Source organism: Thunnus albacares, chromosome 18 (genome assembly GCF_914725855.1).
Source record: "Thunnus albacares chromosome 18, fThuAlb1.1, whole genome shotgun sequence".
Lineage (NCBI taxonomy): Eukaryota > Metazoa > Chordata > Actinopteri > Scombriformes > Scombridae > Thunnus > Thunnus albacares.
Window position 1 is genome coordinate 29,377,952 of NC_058123.1, and position 16,285 is coordinate 29,394,236.

Consider the following 16,285-nt stretch of genomic DNA (forward strand, 5'->3'; position numbering starts at 1 on the left):
ACACACTACTGAACCCATCAGCCTAATATTTTTGTACACATTTATGACTGTATGCTCAAGTACCTGTGGTTGCAGTGATTCACAATAGTTGAAAAACCTATTTTAATATCACGTTTTATACCGCCATTAACTGCTGACTCCTCACTTCTCTTAACTGGCTGGTAGAGGCCGCAAGTGATCAACAACTACAGCAAAAGACATTTCCTGCAATTGGCTAAAAACAAGGCTTCGCTAGTCTGTTACAGGCCACATTTTGGCCTTTGTCAAGGCTAAAAGACTGACAGCCATATGATCCACTAAAGTGAGGCACGATATTTGATGAATAAATAACCATTTTTATTAGCTTCGCTGCCATCTTGACTGTAAAGGAGCTTGGAGTGACAGTTGAGTGAGATTCAACTCAACTCTTTTCTTTTTTCCATTCTTTGTTTGGGAGGGGTTATTTTGTGTGGTGTGTTACAACAATGTTTAAATGGAGAAGTTTGGACTTATCATCCTGTTTATTGTTACCTTAAGTTTATACAGTTAGGCGAACCCAGGACGCTTGGTTACAATACCATTACACTATTCTATGCATCTTAAAGAAAAGTGAAACTATACATATCCCCAGACACACCTGGTGGAGATCTGCACCCTACTGAGTGAACTCTTCTAGTTCTAATTGTACTTTTGTTTGTGGAACAGATTTGACACACATTATTATTCAAAGCAACATATTTTTTATATGTCTTAAATTATGTCTGGGATCTCAACATATTCTGCTTTTTCAAGCTCACAAAGAGAAACCATCACTTTCAGTCTGAAGTCTAAGGTTACACAGCACATAAAAGGACCTTTGCTTGTTTCATTTTAGATCCCAGAAAACAATCACTGCATTCAGAGATAGAGAAAGAGATAAACAAAACATGCAAAAAGACAAAAAAGGGAATGCATAAAGGGAGCACACATTACTGTACACTTTAAAGTCAGTAATCCAGATGAATGACATGAAGAACTGATGTGACAGTGCCAGCATTGAGGCTGTCTTGCTTCCAGATGAATTACATGGTCTGCTGTCAGGTTTAACCAAAACAATTACTGTCATAGATCTGCTGTATCACACCATATTACACTTAAAAATGCAATACATCTTTTGCCAGACAGGTTGGACAGAAGGACATGATGCATGCAGCTGTTGCCCTTGGTCTGTGTTGGATGGCAATGTCAGTCAGTCCACCACTTACTGTAAATCCAGACTGAAATATCTCAATAACTCTCCACTTTACACTGTGTGATTTTGGACTGTCTGAGATACAAGTTGGCAATCGTGAAAGAAACGTGGTGAAATCTTTGGTTGTCAATCCAAAACAGTGGTCCTAGATCTGACTGTGAGAGACATCCACCTATGACCAATGTGGAGCTTCTAAATATCTGACAGCGTAATTCATGCCCACGGTGTCATGCCCTCATTCTGACAGTGACCAAATTCTCACAATGTGACTAGTGCTGTGTGACCCACATCTACAAACCAAGCAATTTCATGGGTGCTGTTTTTTAAATAAAGTTTAGGGAGAAAACATACATGTTCTCCTAAATACATTCATGGCACACAAAAGACAAAACAATGAAGGTGAAACGAAAAATAGGTTTGTGTGACTTTGCTGTATTTTCAAAACATCAGAGCTGCAGATGGATTACAGAAGCTGATGATGTTTCCCTGCTCTCATTTACTTTTTGGTATTTACTCATATTGATATTGTGTAGTCTGACACAGATTGAGATTTTATCATCTCATATCTCACACGAGACATGCACTAAATGTGCCCTTAAATAGATTTTTATGAAATTTAGTACAAACATTAATGGATCCAATCCTAATGATTGGGGGGATCCTTCTCTACTGCCACCAGCAGGTCAAAGTTTTCACTTACCGGTATCTCCTTAAACTAGTGCAGTGTCCGTTCAAAACGTACCTGTTTGGAACAGGCCAATTTCTCAACACTCTCTCTCGAGAGGTGTGCCCGTCCCCTAAACGCCTTTCATGCAGCCTATCGGTAGACGCTACAATTTACCAATGCTTCCTAAACGCCTGTCATGCAGGCTATCTGTAGACACTACGATTTACTGATGCTCCTTAGACGACTCATACGCGAAATATCTGGAGACTACAATTTTAAGTTGAGTGGAGGTTGAGTGGATGAACTGTAGTGCCCATTCAAAACGTGCCTGAGACATCCTGCACTATGCCTTGAACATACATATTAAGTTTGAGGAACGGGAATAAAGCTTAACTCTAAACTTTTTCAATTCATTCTCTATGGTAGTTCTCATCACTACAGATGTGATCCCATCTCCTACCACAATGTGGGTTGCAATGGCAGAGTGGTGCTGTCCGTATTTCTGCTCGTTGACTCCTTGTACAGAAGAAGAAGCAGAAGCAACGTTGTTTATGAGGTATTTTTATATATTTCTGAACATGCCTGAGACATCCAGCACTAAGTCTTGCACATGCATGCCAAGTTTTGTTCACAGCACACAGTTCAATAGTAGATCTTAAGTCTCTCAAACGTTTTCAAGTCATTATCACTACAGATGTAATCCCACCTCTGACTACAATGTGGGTTGCAATGGCAGAGTGGCACAATCCATATTTTTGTTTGTTAACCCCACAAAAAGAAGAAAAAGCAAATCAATGGTATTTATGAGGTATGTTTATATATTTCTCGAGAACCACTCATCCAAACAAGTTCACACATCGACATTGCACTTCCTTGTTTCCCCAGCAATTCACCTGTCAGGTATGGAGTAGATCAGGGGTCCGTTTCACAAAGGAGGCTCAACAAACTCTGAGTCTAATCCTGAACTCTGAGTTGATCTACTCTGAGATAGAAAACTCTGAGTTTCCGGTTCCAGAACAGCTGATTTGAGTCAGTTTAATCAACTCAGAGTAGTTTCACCTGGAGTTAAGCGCGTGCACCACAACTATAAAAAGCCAGCATCAATGGAGCCCCGATTCAATGAGTCACCATGGCAACGGGGAAGAGGATGGCTGCGTTTTTCACCCCACTAGCACTAGAAATCTTAATGCGCTCATATGGCGAGTTTGAACACGTTTTCAAAAAGAAGTGCAACACCGCTGCAGCTGCAAAAGAGAGAGAGACGGCGTGGGAGAACATCGCTACTCGGGTCAATGCGTAAGTTTAAATGTAGTCCTTTGCAATCACAATAATATTACAGAGGAAAAATGCTTGAATGGTCGCCTATTAATTTATTTCATTTATGTCCAATCCCGCGAGGGAGAAGCGCACTTGGCAGCAGTTTAGGATGAAATATAAAAACATTGTCCAAACAGGTGAGACCTCGGCATAATCTCATGGGGGTACCTCATTTTGATCATGTTTTACATTGTAAAGTAAATATTAAGTGGCTGTTTGACTGTGCAGTTGTTTTATCCCCAACATAATGCTGGTTTCACACACATAAATGTCTTCTCATCTACATCATGTTCTATTAAATAATTAATCCTATTTAAACTAACACAGACTTCTACTCAGCCAACAGAAAGAAGGCAGATGCCCGTAAAACGCGTGGTGGTCCTGCACCGCCACCTCTAATGGAGGCAGAGGAGCTGGCCGTAAGCTAAAAAAGATAATTGTCTGGAAATGCTAGAACATTTATGCGTGGTCTGATGACCATCTGTCGACGAATATTTAGGCTAATTCTCTGCGCAGTAATGCTGCACCTTCATCCACGGGATCGTTATCAAAAGAACATGCCATGTTAGTGAAAAAAGTCGCCACCCACTGTGCCCAATGGACTTCTAATATACTGACTCTGATTTTTTTTTAAGGATTTTTTTTAAATGACAGACGACAGAGCCAGGCTACGCCCAAACTCGCCTGCTGACTGAATGAATGAGGAAATCAAATGGAGTGTGTGGCTCTGAAAGAGGGTGGATACTGAGAGAAACTCGAGGTTCATTGAGGAAAAACCTGGTCCCGACCAGGTTAGGTTCATAGAGTCTGTTACTACGGTAACTGACCGAGAGCTTAAGTTATCTCTCTCTCTGAAACAGGCTAGAGTTATCCCTCTTTCTCTGGTTTGAGTTACCTCCCTTTTTGAAACGGAAAACTCAGAGTTTCCCTCATTTCAGGGTTAAAAGACTCTGAGTTTTCACTAAACCTGCTTTGTGAAACGGACACCAGATGAACTGTTCTCGAGATATGCAAAGGACCAACTTACATACATACATACATACAGACAGATAGATATTCCTTGCTTTACATAGAGAGATATCTCAACATATAGAGGATGAATTGGCACTAAATTTAGGATATATTCTACTGCCTTTACCTCTAGCGCCACCAAGAGAGACATTTAGTTTAGTTTATCACATCTATTTGTCAGGGACCATGTATAAAAGAAAACATTCATCTTAGAGATGTATTGTACCAAATGTGCGTCCTAGCTAATTTCCAGGTACAAGTACCTGTTGATAAGTGTACCTGGTACCAGAAGACCTTAGGCCATAGATTGTTGGTCAACTCTGTAGTTGTGTCATCTGGATTCGGGTAAAGAGAGGAGCAGAGCTGTCAACTGATCACCATCTGGTGGTGAGTTGGATCAGGTGGCGGGGGAGGCTGCCAGACAGAGCTGAGAGACCCAAACAAATAGTGAGGGTGGAATGGGAACATCTGGCGGAAGCCCCTGTCCATGAGGTCTTCAACTCCCACCCTCTGGGGGAATTTCTCCTGCAACCTGTGGAAGGCTGGGGACATGGAATCCAAATGGGCCATGTTCAGGATCTCAGTTGTGGAGGCAGCTGCTCAGAGTTGTGGCCGGAAAGTCATCAGTGCCTGTCAGGACGGCAACCTGAGAACCTGAAGGAGGCCAACAAGCTGAAGAAGGAGGCCTTTCAGGTCTGCCTGGCCCAGGGGTCTCCTGAAGCAGCACATGGGTATCGAAGGCCCAAAGGGGTGTTACTGAAGCAAAAACCTGGGTGTGGGAGGAGTTCGGGGAGGCCATGCAGAAGGACTTGTGGTTGGCCTCAAAGAAGTTCTAGCAAACCGTCAGGTGACTCAGGAAGGGGAAGCAGGGCTCAGCCCAGGCTGTTTTCAGCAGGGGAGGAAAACTGCTGACCTTGACTGGGTATATTGTCAGGTGGTGGAAGGAACACTTTGAGATCTCCTAAACCACACGGACATGCCCTTAATGGAGGAGGCAGAGTTGGATGACTCGGGGGAAGCCTCACTCATATCCCTGGCAGAGGAAGGTAATCCACTAGCTCCTCATTGGCAAGGCCCCAGTTGTGGATGAGATGCTGAAGGCTCTGGACATTGTTGGGATGTCATGGCTGGCACGCCTCTTCAGTGTAGCATGAAATCACGGACAGTGCCTATGGACTGGCAGACCGGTGTGGTGGTTCCCATTATCAAAAATGGGACCGCAGGGTGTGCTCCAACTATTGGGGGATCAAACTACTCAGCCTCCCTGGGAAAGCTTATACCAGGGTGCTGGAAAGGAGGCTCCAGTGAACCAGCTCTTCAGCCTTGCAAGGACACTTGAGGGGTCAAGTCTACATGTGCTTTGTGGACTTGGAGAAGGTTTACAACCGTGTCACTTGGGGAACCTTGTGAGCAGTGCTGTGTGAGCGGTGCTCAAGGCACAGCCGATGGAGGAGAGTGTCCGGTTTGGGGACCTGAGGATTGCTTCTCTGCTTTTTGCAAATGATGTGATTCTGCTGGCTTCAACACATCATGACCTCCAGCAGGCACTAGGATGGTTTACAACCAAATGTGAAGTGTTAAGCACCTCTAAAACTGAGGACATGGTGCTCTGCTGGAAAAAGGTGGACTGCTCCCTCTGGGTTGGGAGTGAGTTGCTGCTCCAAGTGAAGGAGTTCAAGTATCATGGAGTCCTGTTCATGAGTGAGGGTAAGATGGAGCTTGAGGTTGACAGACAGATCAGTGCAGCATCAGGAGTTATGTGGGCATTGTACCAGACCATTGTGGTAAAGAAAGAGCTGAGACAGAAGGCAAAGCTCTCAATTTAACAATCAGTCTACATTTCAATCCTCACCTATGGTCACAAACTTTGGGTAGTGACTGAAAGAATGAGATTTTGGATACAAGACATGAGTGTCTGGGCTCAGCCTTAGAGATAGAGTGAGGAGCTCAGACATCTGGGGGGAGCTCAGAGTAGAGCTCTGAGCGCTGAGCCTGCTCTTTCGCATTGAAAGGTGCCAGCTGAGGTGGTTGGGGCACCTGGTTAAAATGCCTCTTTGACATCTCCCTATGGAGGTGTTCCAGGCATGTCCAACTGGTAGGAGACACCGTGGCAGACCCAGAACACGCTAGAGGGACCACATATCTCTTCTGGCCTGGGAATGCCTTGGGATTCCCCCAGGAGGAGCTGGAGGGAGTTGCCAGGTGAAGGATATCTGGGTTTCCTTACTCAATCTGATGCCACTGTGACGTGGTCCCGGATAAGCAGCGGAAAATGGATAAATGGATGGATGGCTAATTTCCATTTTTCCAACCCTCCAACTCTCTCCAACTAACACCTACTTCATGTAAAGTATCAGGGAGCTTGTTCCATTCCTTAATAGCCTTAAATGAAAAGGCAGAGCATCTTTTAGGGAGTAAAGTTGTACAAAGCTTTTCAGTAATGGAGGTGAAGTTGGATATCTGAATACAAAAGTATATTCTCAAAGTTCAACATGTTATATTTAATATATAACAATGCTAATACTGTTGCGGTTTCCTGTCCAAGACTTTCAAAGCTTGTTTATGAAGAGACCAGCATAAAATGCAGTACTTGAAATGAGAAAATATCATTGCATTCAAATATACCTTTGATGCCTTTTACTCCACATTTGTAGTTTTCATATCTGTTTTGATACATCTCAACAAATATTGGATGGATTGTCAAGAAGTTTGGTACACACATTCATGTCTCCCTCAGGATGACTTTTCTTTGGTTTCTGACCAAATACTGAAAAAACTAATGACATTCCACTTAGCCACAGCTGTAATCTAAGATGGTGAACATGGTAAACATAAGTCTGTAAGCATTGTCACTACTAAAACACAACAGCAACTGACATGATGATGTCCTGCTTTTGCGTCAAATTCCACTTTTGAGACCTTCATTATTTCAGGTGATACTGTACATACTTGGTGCCTAATCCTAAATACAGTTTTTACTTTTAACTGCCACACAGAAAACCTTCCATCACTGGAATACTGTACAGAGAGGAGGAGGGATGGGGGTTAACAGCTCATCTTTTCCTCAGGGCACCTTAGCAGGTTAATCCTCCTGTGCTCAGAGGCACACAAGGTTTGTGTTTGTGTTGGCTGCACATGATTTAATTAAGGTAAGACACAATGGATCGTTGTGTGAAATGACACCTTGAGATTTAATCAACTGAAGGTGAAAGCTTCTCCCGCACAGTAGAAAAGCAGCGGTGGATGACAGATAAGGATAAGAAACACCCATTCATCTATAGCTCAGTATAGACTGCTTTCCTTTGTCACTAAAAAAAATTGTAATCTTTATGTTGATCTACTTGTGTCTACTATTTAGATAACAAGTGATTGTTTATTCACTTAGTCATTCTTCTTCAATTGCTAATGTCATTTGTCTGGTCATAGCAAGTCAAAGACTACATCTACTGTAATTTCATGAAACTTCCACCTCGTTCTACTTTCCCACCTTTTAGTCATCCACACTGTTCATGACACAAAAATAACAAAATGATGAACAAAGTGCATTTTAGGTCAGGAAATAAATGCATGAGAAACAGAGGCTTATGCTCACTTATTTATGTGACAAAGAGCTCAGAGCAGAAATGAGTGTGTGTTGTTCATTTACCTTCTACACTTTCTTCCTGGCATTACCTCTTCCTGTCCTCTTCCTGCTTCAAACTTGTGCTTGTCCTCTGCAAGCCCAATAACCAACTATGAACTTTTCCCCTCAGGACAAAACATACTTCAACACACATTTTCCTTCTGACACAAAATGTGTTCTGAAAACATTTTCAGACTAAGAAACATTTTCATATTATATTATATATTATATATAATTTAAATCTCAAAGAGGTTTTAGGTAACAATAAGTAAGCTGTTTGAATGAATGTATATGTCCAATATTCACTCTCCTTTTAGCTCTGGTTGGGTCTCCTGAAAACTCCTGAGAAAAGTATCTGTGTCTTTAGTTGCTAAATGCTCCACTATGTTCACCAGCTAGTCTCTAACTGTGTCTGTCTACTACTTGGTGCTGAGCAAGTAGTGTACAGTGAGTTTATCAGAGCTTTTTCCACTGAAAACAGCTGCCTGCCGCTGCTGTAAACCAGTAAAGTAAATCACCCCGACATAGTCTTTTCATCTTTTCATCACTATGGGTCATACTAACCTTGCACCCACCCCCTCCATTGTGGGGATTTGGGAAACAAGGCCTCTGGCAAAACAATATAGGGGCAAGCAACGTGAGATTCCTAAAGATGTCCAAGTAAACTTTTACATGAATCATTTGCAGCGCTTGTCTTTGAGTCTAATAAAAAGAGTTGCTCGCAGTGAAAAACCCACAGAGACTTATCACCTGATTCTGCAGTTCCTCACTCAACTTGACTATCAGCTCTACAGAGCATTTTAGCTTCCTTTGGCTCATTGTTTTGGTTTCACAGCACACAGCTTAACTGTTTTGGTTCAGTCTTGGCAACTTCATCAACCTGGTTTCCAGCAGTAGCAGGCAGCTTTTTCAGTGAAAAAGCTCTAAAAACCCACTGTACACTACCTGCTGAGCACCGAACAGCAGACACACAAAGTTGGAGACTAGCTGGTGAACATAGTGGAGCATTTAACAGCTAAAGAGCCAGATATTTTTCTCAGGACTCACCAGAGCTCAAAGGAGAGTCAATATTGGAGTTACATTAATCAGGTGGACACAAACACGACTCCAAATAAATGCTTAAGTTGCTCCATATCTGCTGGATAGACAACTGTTTGCTTACAAGTTCAGCATATCCACTTTATATGGTAATAATGCTGAGTTCACAGCTTGTTTCTGCTTGTTTCCCAAGTGGCCAAAAAATCTTTTTATACAGCTTTAAACAATGGAACAGTGAAACATAAGGTTCAGTCTCCTCCCCACCATGATAATGATACTGTATGTTGATAGGTATGATAATATGTATATCTCCCTCCTCCCGTCTCTGACTCTTCCTCTCTCTAGTCTCTCTTTAGCTTCATCCTAATGCAGAGGCTATATCCCTCTAAGGACACGGCCCACAAAGGTGTGTCCTTCAGAGAACCTGAAGGCCAAGCTGAACCTCCTCCTCCCCACATAAAACCCCAGATTCACAGGAACTTATTGGTGCATTCAGGTGTTACTTTTTAACTGCAAGGTGCAGAAATATATCCAATTTAATTACCAGGATGTTGCCTTGAAACAGCTGACAAGGTGATAACAGTGATTAACTTGGGCAAACATGAAGAAACTCTCTACGAGAAAATAGATTGGGCCTCATCCAAGAACCACTTGAATAAACACATTTGCCTATAGGTGGTACATTGTTGAGTTTTCTCTAAAAGTCCAGACCTGTTATATGAAGCATGAGCAGATAGTCTGCCTGTCTCCACAGTTTCAATTTAAGAATTATTATGCCTTCATCTGAATGAATTTAGAGTTGAAATATGGTTCATAAATCAAATAAAAATTAAAAAATAAGACTTGTACAATTGTTAAATGAATATTATGTTTAGTTCAGCGTGATGTGCACTATGGCTGACAATTTACTGAGGGGTTTGACAAATTTTTTAGTTTTTTTATTTTATAGGCATGAGCATTCTGACACCTTACAGTTCAGAAGAGGAACATCCTCTGTTATAACACCAGACAGTGTAACCTCATCTATGCAGTGTACTCTGATGTCATATTCTTCTATCACAGTGTGGCTCTGTGATGTTGCAGCATTGACAGCTGTAGTAATATTTTCTCTACTGACACTGCTAAATCTGCTGATTATGCTAATGGTAAAATCTTATTAATGCACAGCCTTTCATCTGTGTGTATCTGACTTGGAAGACTTGTACAAACAAACCTCAGAAAAAAAAAAACTAAGAAAGGTTCAGGATAAAATATGACAATGAGGTCCAATTTTTGCCTGACGCTAGTGGAACAGAGCTTTAAAAGGGGCCGCACTTTGTCTCTCAGTTTAGAAAAACATGAATGCTCTCCTAGAAATGTCACTTTTCTCATTAAATGTCGACAAAAATGATTTTTCTGAGTTGTTTTGAAGTTATAAAAAGGCCATGCAGTTGCAGAATCATAACTTTATATCTTAATTGGTTCAAATAGTTGTTTCCCATGTCATATCATCATGCAGGGCTTTGAAGTCCTGAAAAATGATATTTTTTTTATTGGGACTCCATATCATCATCATCACGTAATGGACACTTGATCTGTTATTTGGAGTACTGGAAGAATGGGTGCTCCATGTTCATTTTTGCAATTTGGGCCCATATTAGATCACTACAGTCATGCTTATGACAAAAGACCTATTATGTCATTTTGTTTTGTAGACTTGTTGAACTCATTTGGATACTTCACAAAGTAAACGTGACAATTTGCCCTGCATTGTATGACAACCTACCCCAACTTCTACCAATACTACAGGAACATTTCATATGAAATGAATGACTGTAATGACACAGAGTATGCAGCAAGAACAGAAAGTGTGACAAGATGTTCTGGTAGCTGACATATCACACTTACATTCTGTGTCAGATGGCTTATGACCCTCGATACCCCCCCTCTAAAAAAAAGCTGTTTCAGTGTATTACGAATGTATAATAGTGATTCAGCGCAGCACAGAAAACGCAGCATCATGGCAGAGCCCCGAGCTGAAGGAGAAACGGGAGAGAATCAAAGTTTGCAGCAGGGATCAATCTGACAAGGACGCTGCAACCTTATCTCTCACATTCATGTGCAACTGTTTCATTCACACTTGATGAAAATGAAACATGACAGCTGAGCTTTGGCTAATCGGAGCTTCTGCATTGTAAAAAGGGGGTCACACATCCACATCACTCAACAAGTGCAAAGCCGATATCTGCACTGACCACATTTAGTAGACTCGAGGCTGTCGCAGAGACCTCTGGCTGCTCACACACACACACACACACACACACACATACAAACACCCGAAACCTGCACACATGCATCCGCATCCTCCTAAGGAAACAGTACGTTTAGGAGTACCTTTGTCTGTTTGCGGGGATGTGGGATCCATTTCCAGTATTACAGAGAGGACCAGAGGGTCTGGCCCATTCTACCTGCACCTCTCCGCTTCACTATTGGCAGCATATGCGACAAAAACATGAACAACCGTTAAGAGGACTGAGAGGGTTCGATAGAAGAAGGTGTTCCGTGTGTGTGCAGAGTCCCGACAGCTTGCCATCCCAGGCTGAGTGCTCTGCAGCCTCCCAGAGCTGAGGTGCGTCCTAGCTCCACTGGGAGGAAGGGGCGGATCAGCCCAGTCCACATCATAGCAGCTCTCCCTGCACCCGGCTCTGCCCCCCCATCATAGATATTGTGCACAAGAAGTATTTTTCCTGCAAACACTGAAGCAAACACACAGCATAAAATTCTGAGGTAAGAAGAAGACAGAAAGAGTGGCAGAGAGCTCCAAACGTGCAAAAGAGATGAGAGGAGAATGAGAAGAGATGCATAAGAACAATATTTAAATACACAATAAAAAAAAGAAAAGAAAAGTAATTTAAAAAGAATTGATGTAGACAAATACAATAAAATAAATAGGAGTAAATAAAAATATATGGAAAAGATAAGAGTTTCAGTTACAGTGTAGCGATACTGTAGCCTAAACTGCCCCAGACTGAAAGGCCCTGCACATCCATACAGGTGATATGGATTCATTCATTTTAGAATGAAAAAGTTGTCCATCTAAGTTCAACAAACAACAGGAAAGTGATTAGGGCTGTTACTAACATCATTAACGATTAATCTGTCTATTACTTTTTTGATCAATTGATTAGTTGTTTGTCATAAAATGTCAATTACACTTTCCCAGAGCCCTCAAATGTCTTGTTTTATCCTGTCACAGAGGACTAAAGAAACCAGAAAATATTCACATTTGAGAAGCTGGAATCAGAGAATTTGGAAATGTTTTCTTAAAAAATGACTCAAAATGATGAATCGTAATCAAAATAGTTGGTTATTTAGACAACTAATCAATTCATCATTACAGCTCTTAAAGTGACACAGATGTCAATCAGGCACCGTATGCACCCGTCCAGTCCACGTTTAATGAGGCAATCACTGTAAGTGAAAACACCTGTCGGCCAGATGGCCAGATGTTTAATGTGAGATGGGTCGGTCAAAGTGATGAACCCACAGAGAATTACCACCAATTCTGCAGTTCCCCCTCAGCTCTACAGAGCACTTTAGCACCTTTCAGCTCATTGTTTTGATTATATGACTGCAACTTTACTCTGTTGGTTCAACTGGAAACCTTGTTTCCAGCAGCAGCAGGCAGCTGCTTCCAATGAAAAGCTCTGATAAAGCCACTGTACACTACCTGTCCAGCACCAAACAGCAGACACACACAGTTAGAGACTAGCTGGTGAACACAGTGAAGCATTTAGCAGCTAAAAAGCCAGATATTTCCCTCAGGAGTTGGTGGAGATAAGGAATAGTAGTTTCACCACAACTAACATTATAAAATGATGCCCTTGGGATACAGCAGACACTTTATAGGACTTGATTATCTAATAGAAGACGTGGGTTGAAACTGCCTGTATGCAAATTGATTGATATATTTGTGTTAGTTGTTATATTCCACCAACTATCTCATCAAATATCTGACATTTTGATCATTGTCATAAATAACATTCAGAATGACTGCACAACGCTTTCACTTCAGATTTCACAGTTGCATGTGTAAGGCAAAGAGCATTCTCCAGATTGTATTAGAAAGCTGTTCATCCTGTGCACAGAAACAGCCTGCAGCACATAGACAAGTTATACAGTCTCAGTAAAGACCTTCATATTGATTTTGTAATACATGACACCCTCACAGCTCCGGTGTATGTGTTTGTAATGGAGATGTGATTTCCACCACCCTCACTGCTGCCCTTAGTTTGCATTCACAGGAGTGTTTACACAAGAGCTGTCAGCTTTTACTTTAAAGGGGCACTCCACCTATTTTACACATGAAAATCATGTGTAAAATATGCTGTTCTATGTCTGATTAGTACACCTCAGTATGTGAAGACAGCTGTAGAAGGTCTTCTCAGGCTCTGAATGTCAATTTTGAGAAAACGACTGAAGCGACATCACTTGAGTCAGAAGCAAAATCCATTTCTTGTGCTTACAAGTTATTAACTCGAGTGGTTAAGATATTAGACAGTAGGATATGTGTGTGGACGATAATTTATGCGCACAAAACCCATATCTTTGATTTATCTTGTACGAACAAGATCATTTTAATTTGTGCGCACACAATTTTAAAAAATATATTTTGGGACTTCAGGGACTGGTTATTGTATTGATAGGAAGGTATCTTGCCTAAAATGAGAGAAAGATGCCGAAGGCAATACCCAGCAATCAAAGTTAGCTCTCAGCTTTCAGTGAAGCCCCCCGAACAGATATACAACACTGCAGCAAATGTCATGGGATTTTTCTGGAAGCTAATCAAAGTTAGAGACAGCAGAAGCAATTAATCCCCAGATTATGGTGTAGATACAGGAAGAATTTAAAGAGAGTCTATTTCTGAGTCCAGAGAGAAAAAGCTGGAAAATGTTCAGTAACACAGAACATTCTATAACACTGATGTCTTTGCTGAATATTATCAAACTACTTCAAGCTTTTTTTTTTTTACAAAGGCTGACATAGAGTATAACACAATAAGAACTCCCAACAGCATTAGCAGTAAACTGGTATCCACTAGAAACATGCAGCAGAGAGGGATTCATCTCCTCCCACTGTCAGCACCAGCTGTATCATACAGTAATGTGCAAAAGTTTTAGGTACTAAAAGTAAAGTGAGGATACTTTCAACAATAATGCCATGAATAGTTTTTATTTATCAATTAACTTGATACAAAGTTGAGTAAACAGCAGAAACCTATATGAAATCATTATTTGTTATGAGCAGCTTTGCCTTTGAAACAGCAGCAGTTCTCCTCAGTTCACCTGCACACAACGTTTCACGTACTTGGCAGGTCAGTTGTTCCTGCATCTTGGAGAATTTGCCACAATTTTCTGTATTTCGACGCCTCAGCTGCTTCTGTCTCTTCATTTAATCCCAGACTGACTTGATGATGTTGAGATCAGAGACCATCTGTTGCAGGACTCCTTCCACTTCCTTCTTCTGTTTTTCTTGTCACTGAAGATAGTTCTTTATGCAGCAGAGCTAGGGTTATGGTTATGGGATTAGGGTTGTGTGGGATGTGTTTTATACTCCAGTCAGCATTGACTTTGTTGACTAAACATAACCATAAAAATGTTAATAATGCTTTAGTTGCTAGTTGTGGCTGTTGTAGGGAAAATGGCCTGTAGTTGTTGATATATACAACACAGTGGTGAACCTCTGGCTCTATTGGGGCTCCTTGACCCAAGCTGCAGTTTGACAGGCCACATAGCCAAATAATTCCATGCCATGCTGGTCACATTTATTTCTCCAGGCGGTATTTTAAACCCTACTTTCATATTATCAGGTAGTACAAGTACCTTAAGGGAATATAATGGCACACACTGCCTTCCAAAAGATGATGTGCTAGAATCAAGCTATAAAGTTTAGCAGGTGGTTTTTCCTACACACATCACATTTCATCATGCCTTGTTCTCAGTGGCAGGACTGAATCAGATTCCTCAGACAGAGATAGAGAGAGAGCAGATGAACTCCTGTGGTAAGAGAGGCTTTCTTCCTTCAGGCTACATGAATTATTGATGTGAAAATACTGTATATCCTTCCTCTGCTTTAATTGAAAGCTCAGCAGATGAGAATTTTATTCATCAACTCCCAAACTTGTGCTGAAGCTGAACCATACTCATGTAGAATTTTAAGAGGTTTCATGGGAGCTGGAACTTTTAGACCTGGATGAAGTGATTTTATTTCACCTCACAAGCATACAGTACATGTCTGTACATCCTTTAGATATTATTCTGTCCAGTTTATTTTTGGACACTGAAAGCACTGACCCTTGTAGACATAAACTTAGCAGTGAGATGGTGAATGAAGGTAATGCCCTTGAAGAATGATTCACTACATATGTGTCTGTATAATGCATATTTTAAATATAATATTTTAAATTAAATGTATAACACAACCTGTGGCTGCTTCAAATATCACCGGCAAAAGGTTTCAGTGTGTCATAGCTGAACAGAGGAGTTCCTCATGCTTCAATCATTGGTCCTATCCTTTTCACTAGGGATGTGCAGAGAGCCCAGTATTTATATTTGTATCTGTATTTGTTGAGGCAGCAAAATTATTTGTATTTGTATTTGTATTCGATTAAAAATGGAAAGAGGCTTAAAAATCCTGTTTTTGTATTTATTATGCTTTAAATTTTAGAAAATTAAAGTGTTACATTAAGTGTTCATGAATAAACTACCTTACCTACCAAACTGGAGTCTCCTAGATCATAGACGACTGCACTGACTACTGAGCTAAAACTTAACTCATCGACTCATTGCAGGCCGACGTCTGACTATACACCCATAACACAGAGACAGCACACCATGTAACATGTAGAAGAACTTCAAAGGTGATTCTTGCTTTGTATTTATTGCCTATTTTTTACAACCTAACTTTGTGGAAAGGAGAAGGAGAACAACAGGATATGGAGAGTTCCTTGGGACTTACCCCTGATAGATTTCACAGCGGAGCAGAGGAGAGAGACTCAGATAACGATGTAAGTGACCTGCAAACTGGTATTTGACATGTTTTTTTTTTTCTTTCCAAAAACAAACAAATATTTGTATAAAACACACTATTTGTGCTTTGCCGAATAATGTATTTGTATTCGGGCACAACCCTATTTAGTACCTACCTCTTAACCCTATATTCTAAAACATGTGGGACTGCAACTGACAATTACATTTATTATTGATTAATTTGGCAATCATTTTCTTTATTAACTGATTATTACTTTGGCTTATGTCAGAAAATGGTAAAAACGTTTTCTTGTTTTTCCAAACAAGAAATTCTGCATTCTGTTTTAAAGCCTTATTCACACTTAAATGTTTTTTTTCTTTCCAAAAAGTTGACACATTATATACTATGTGTC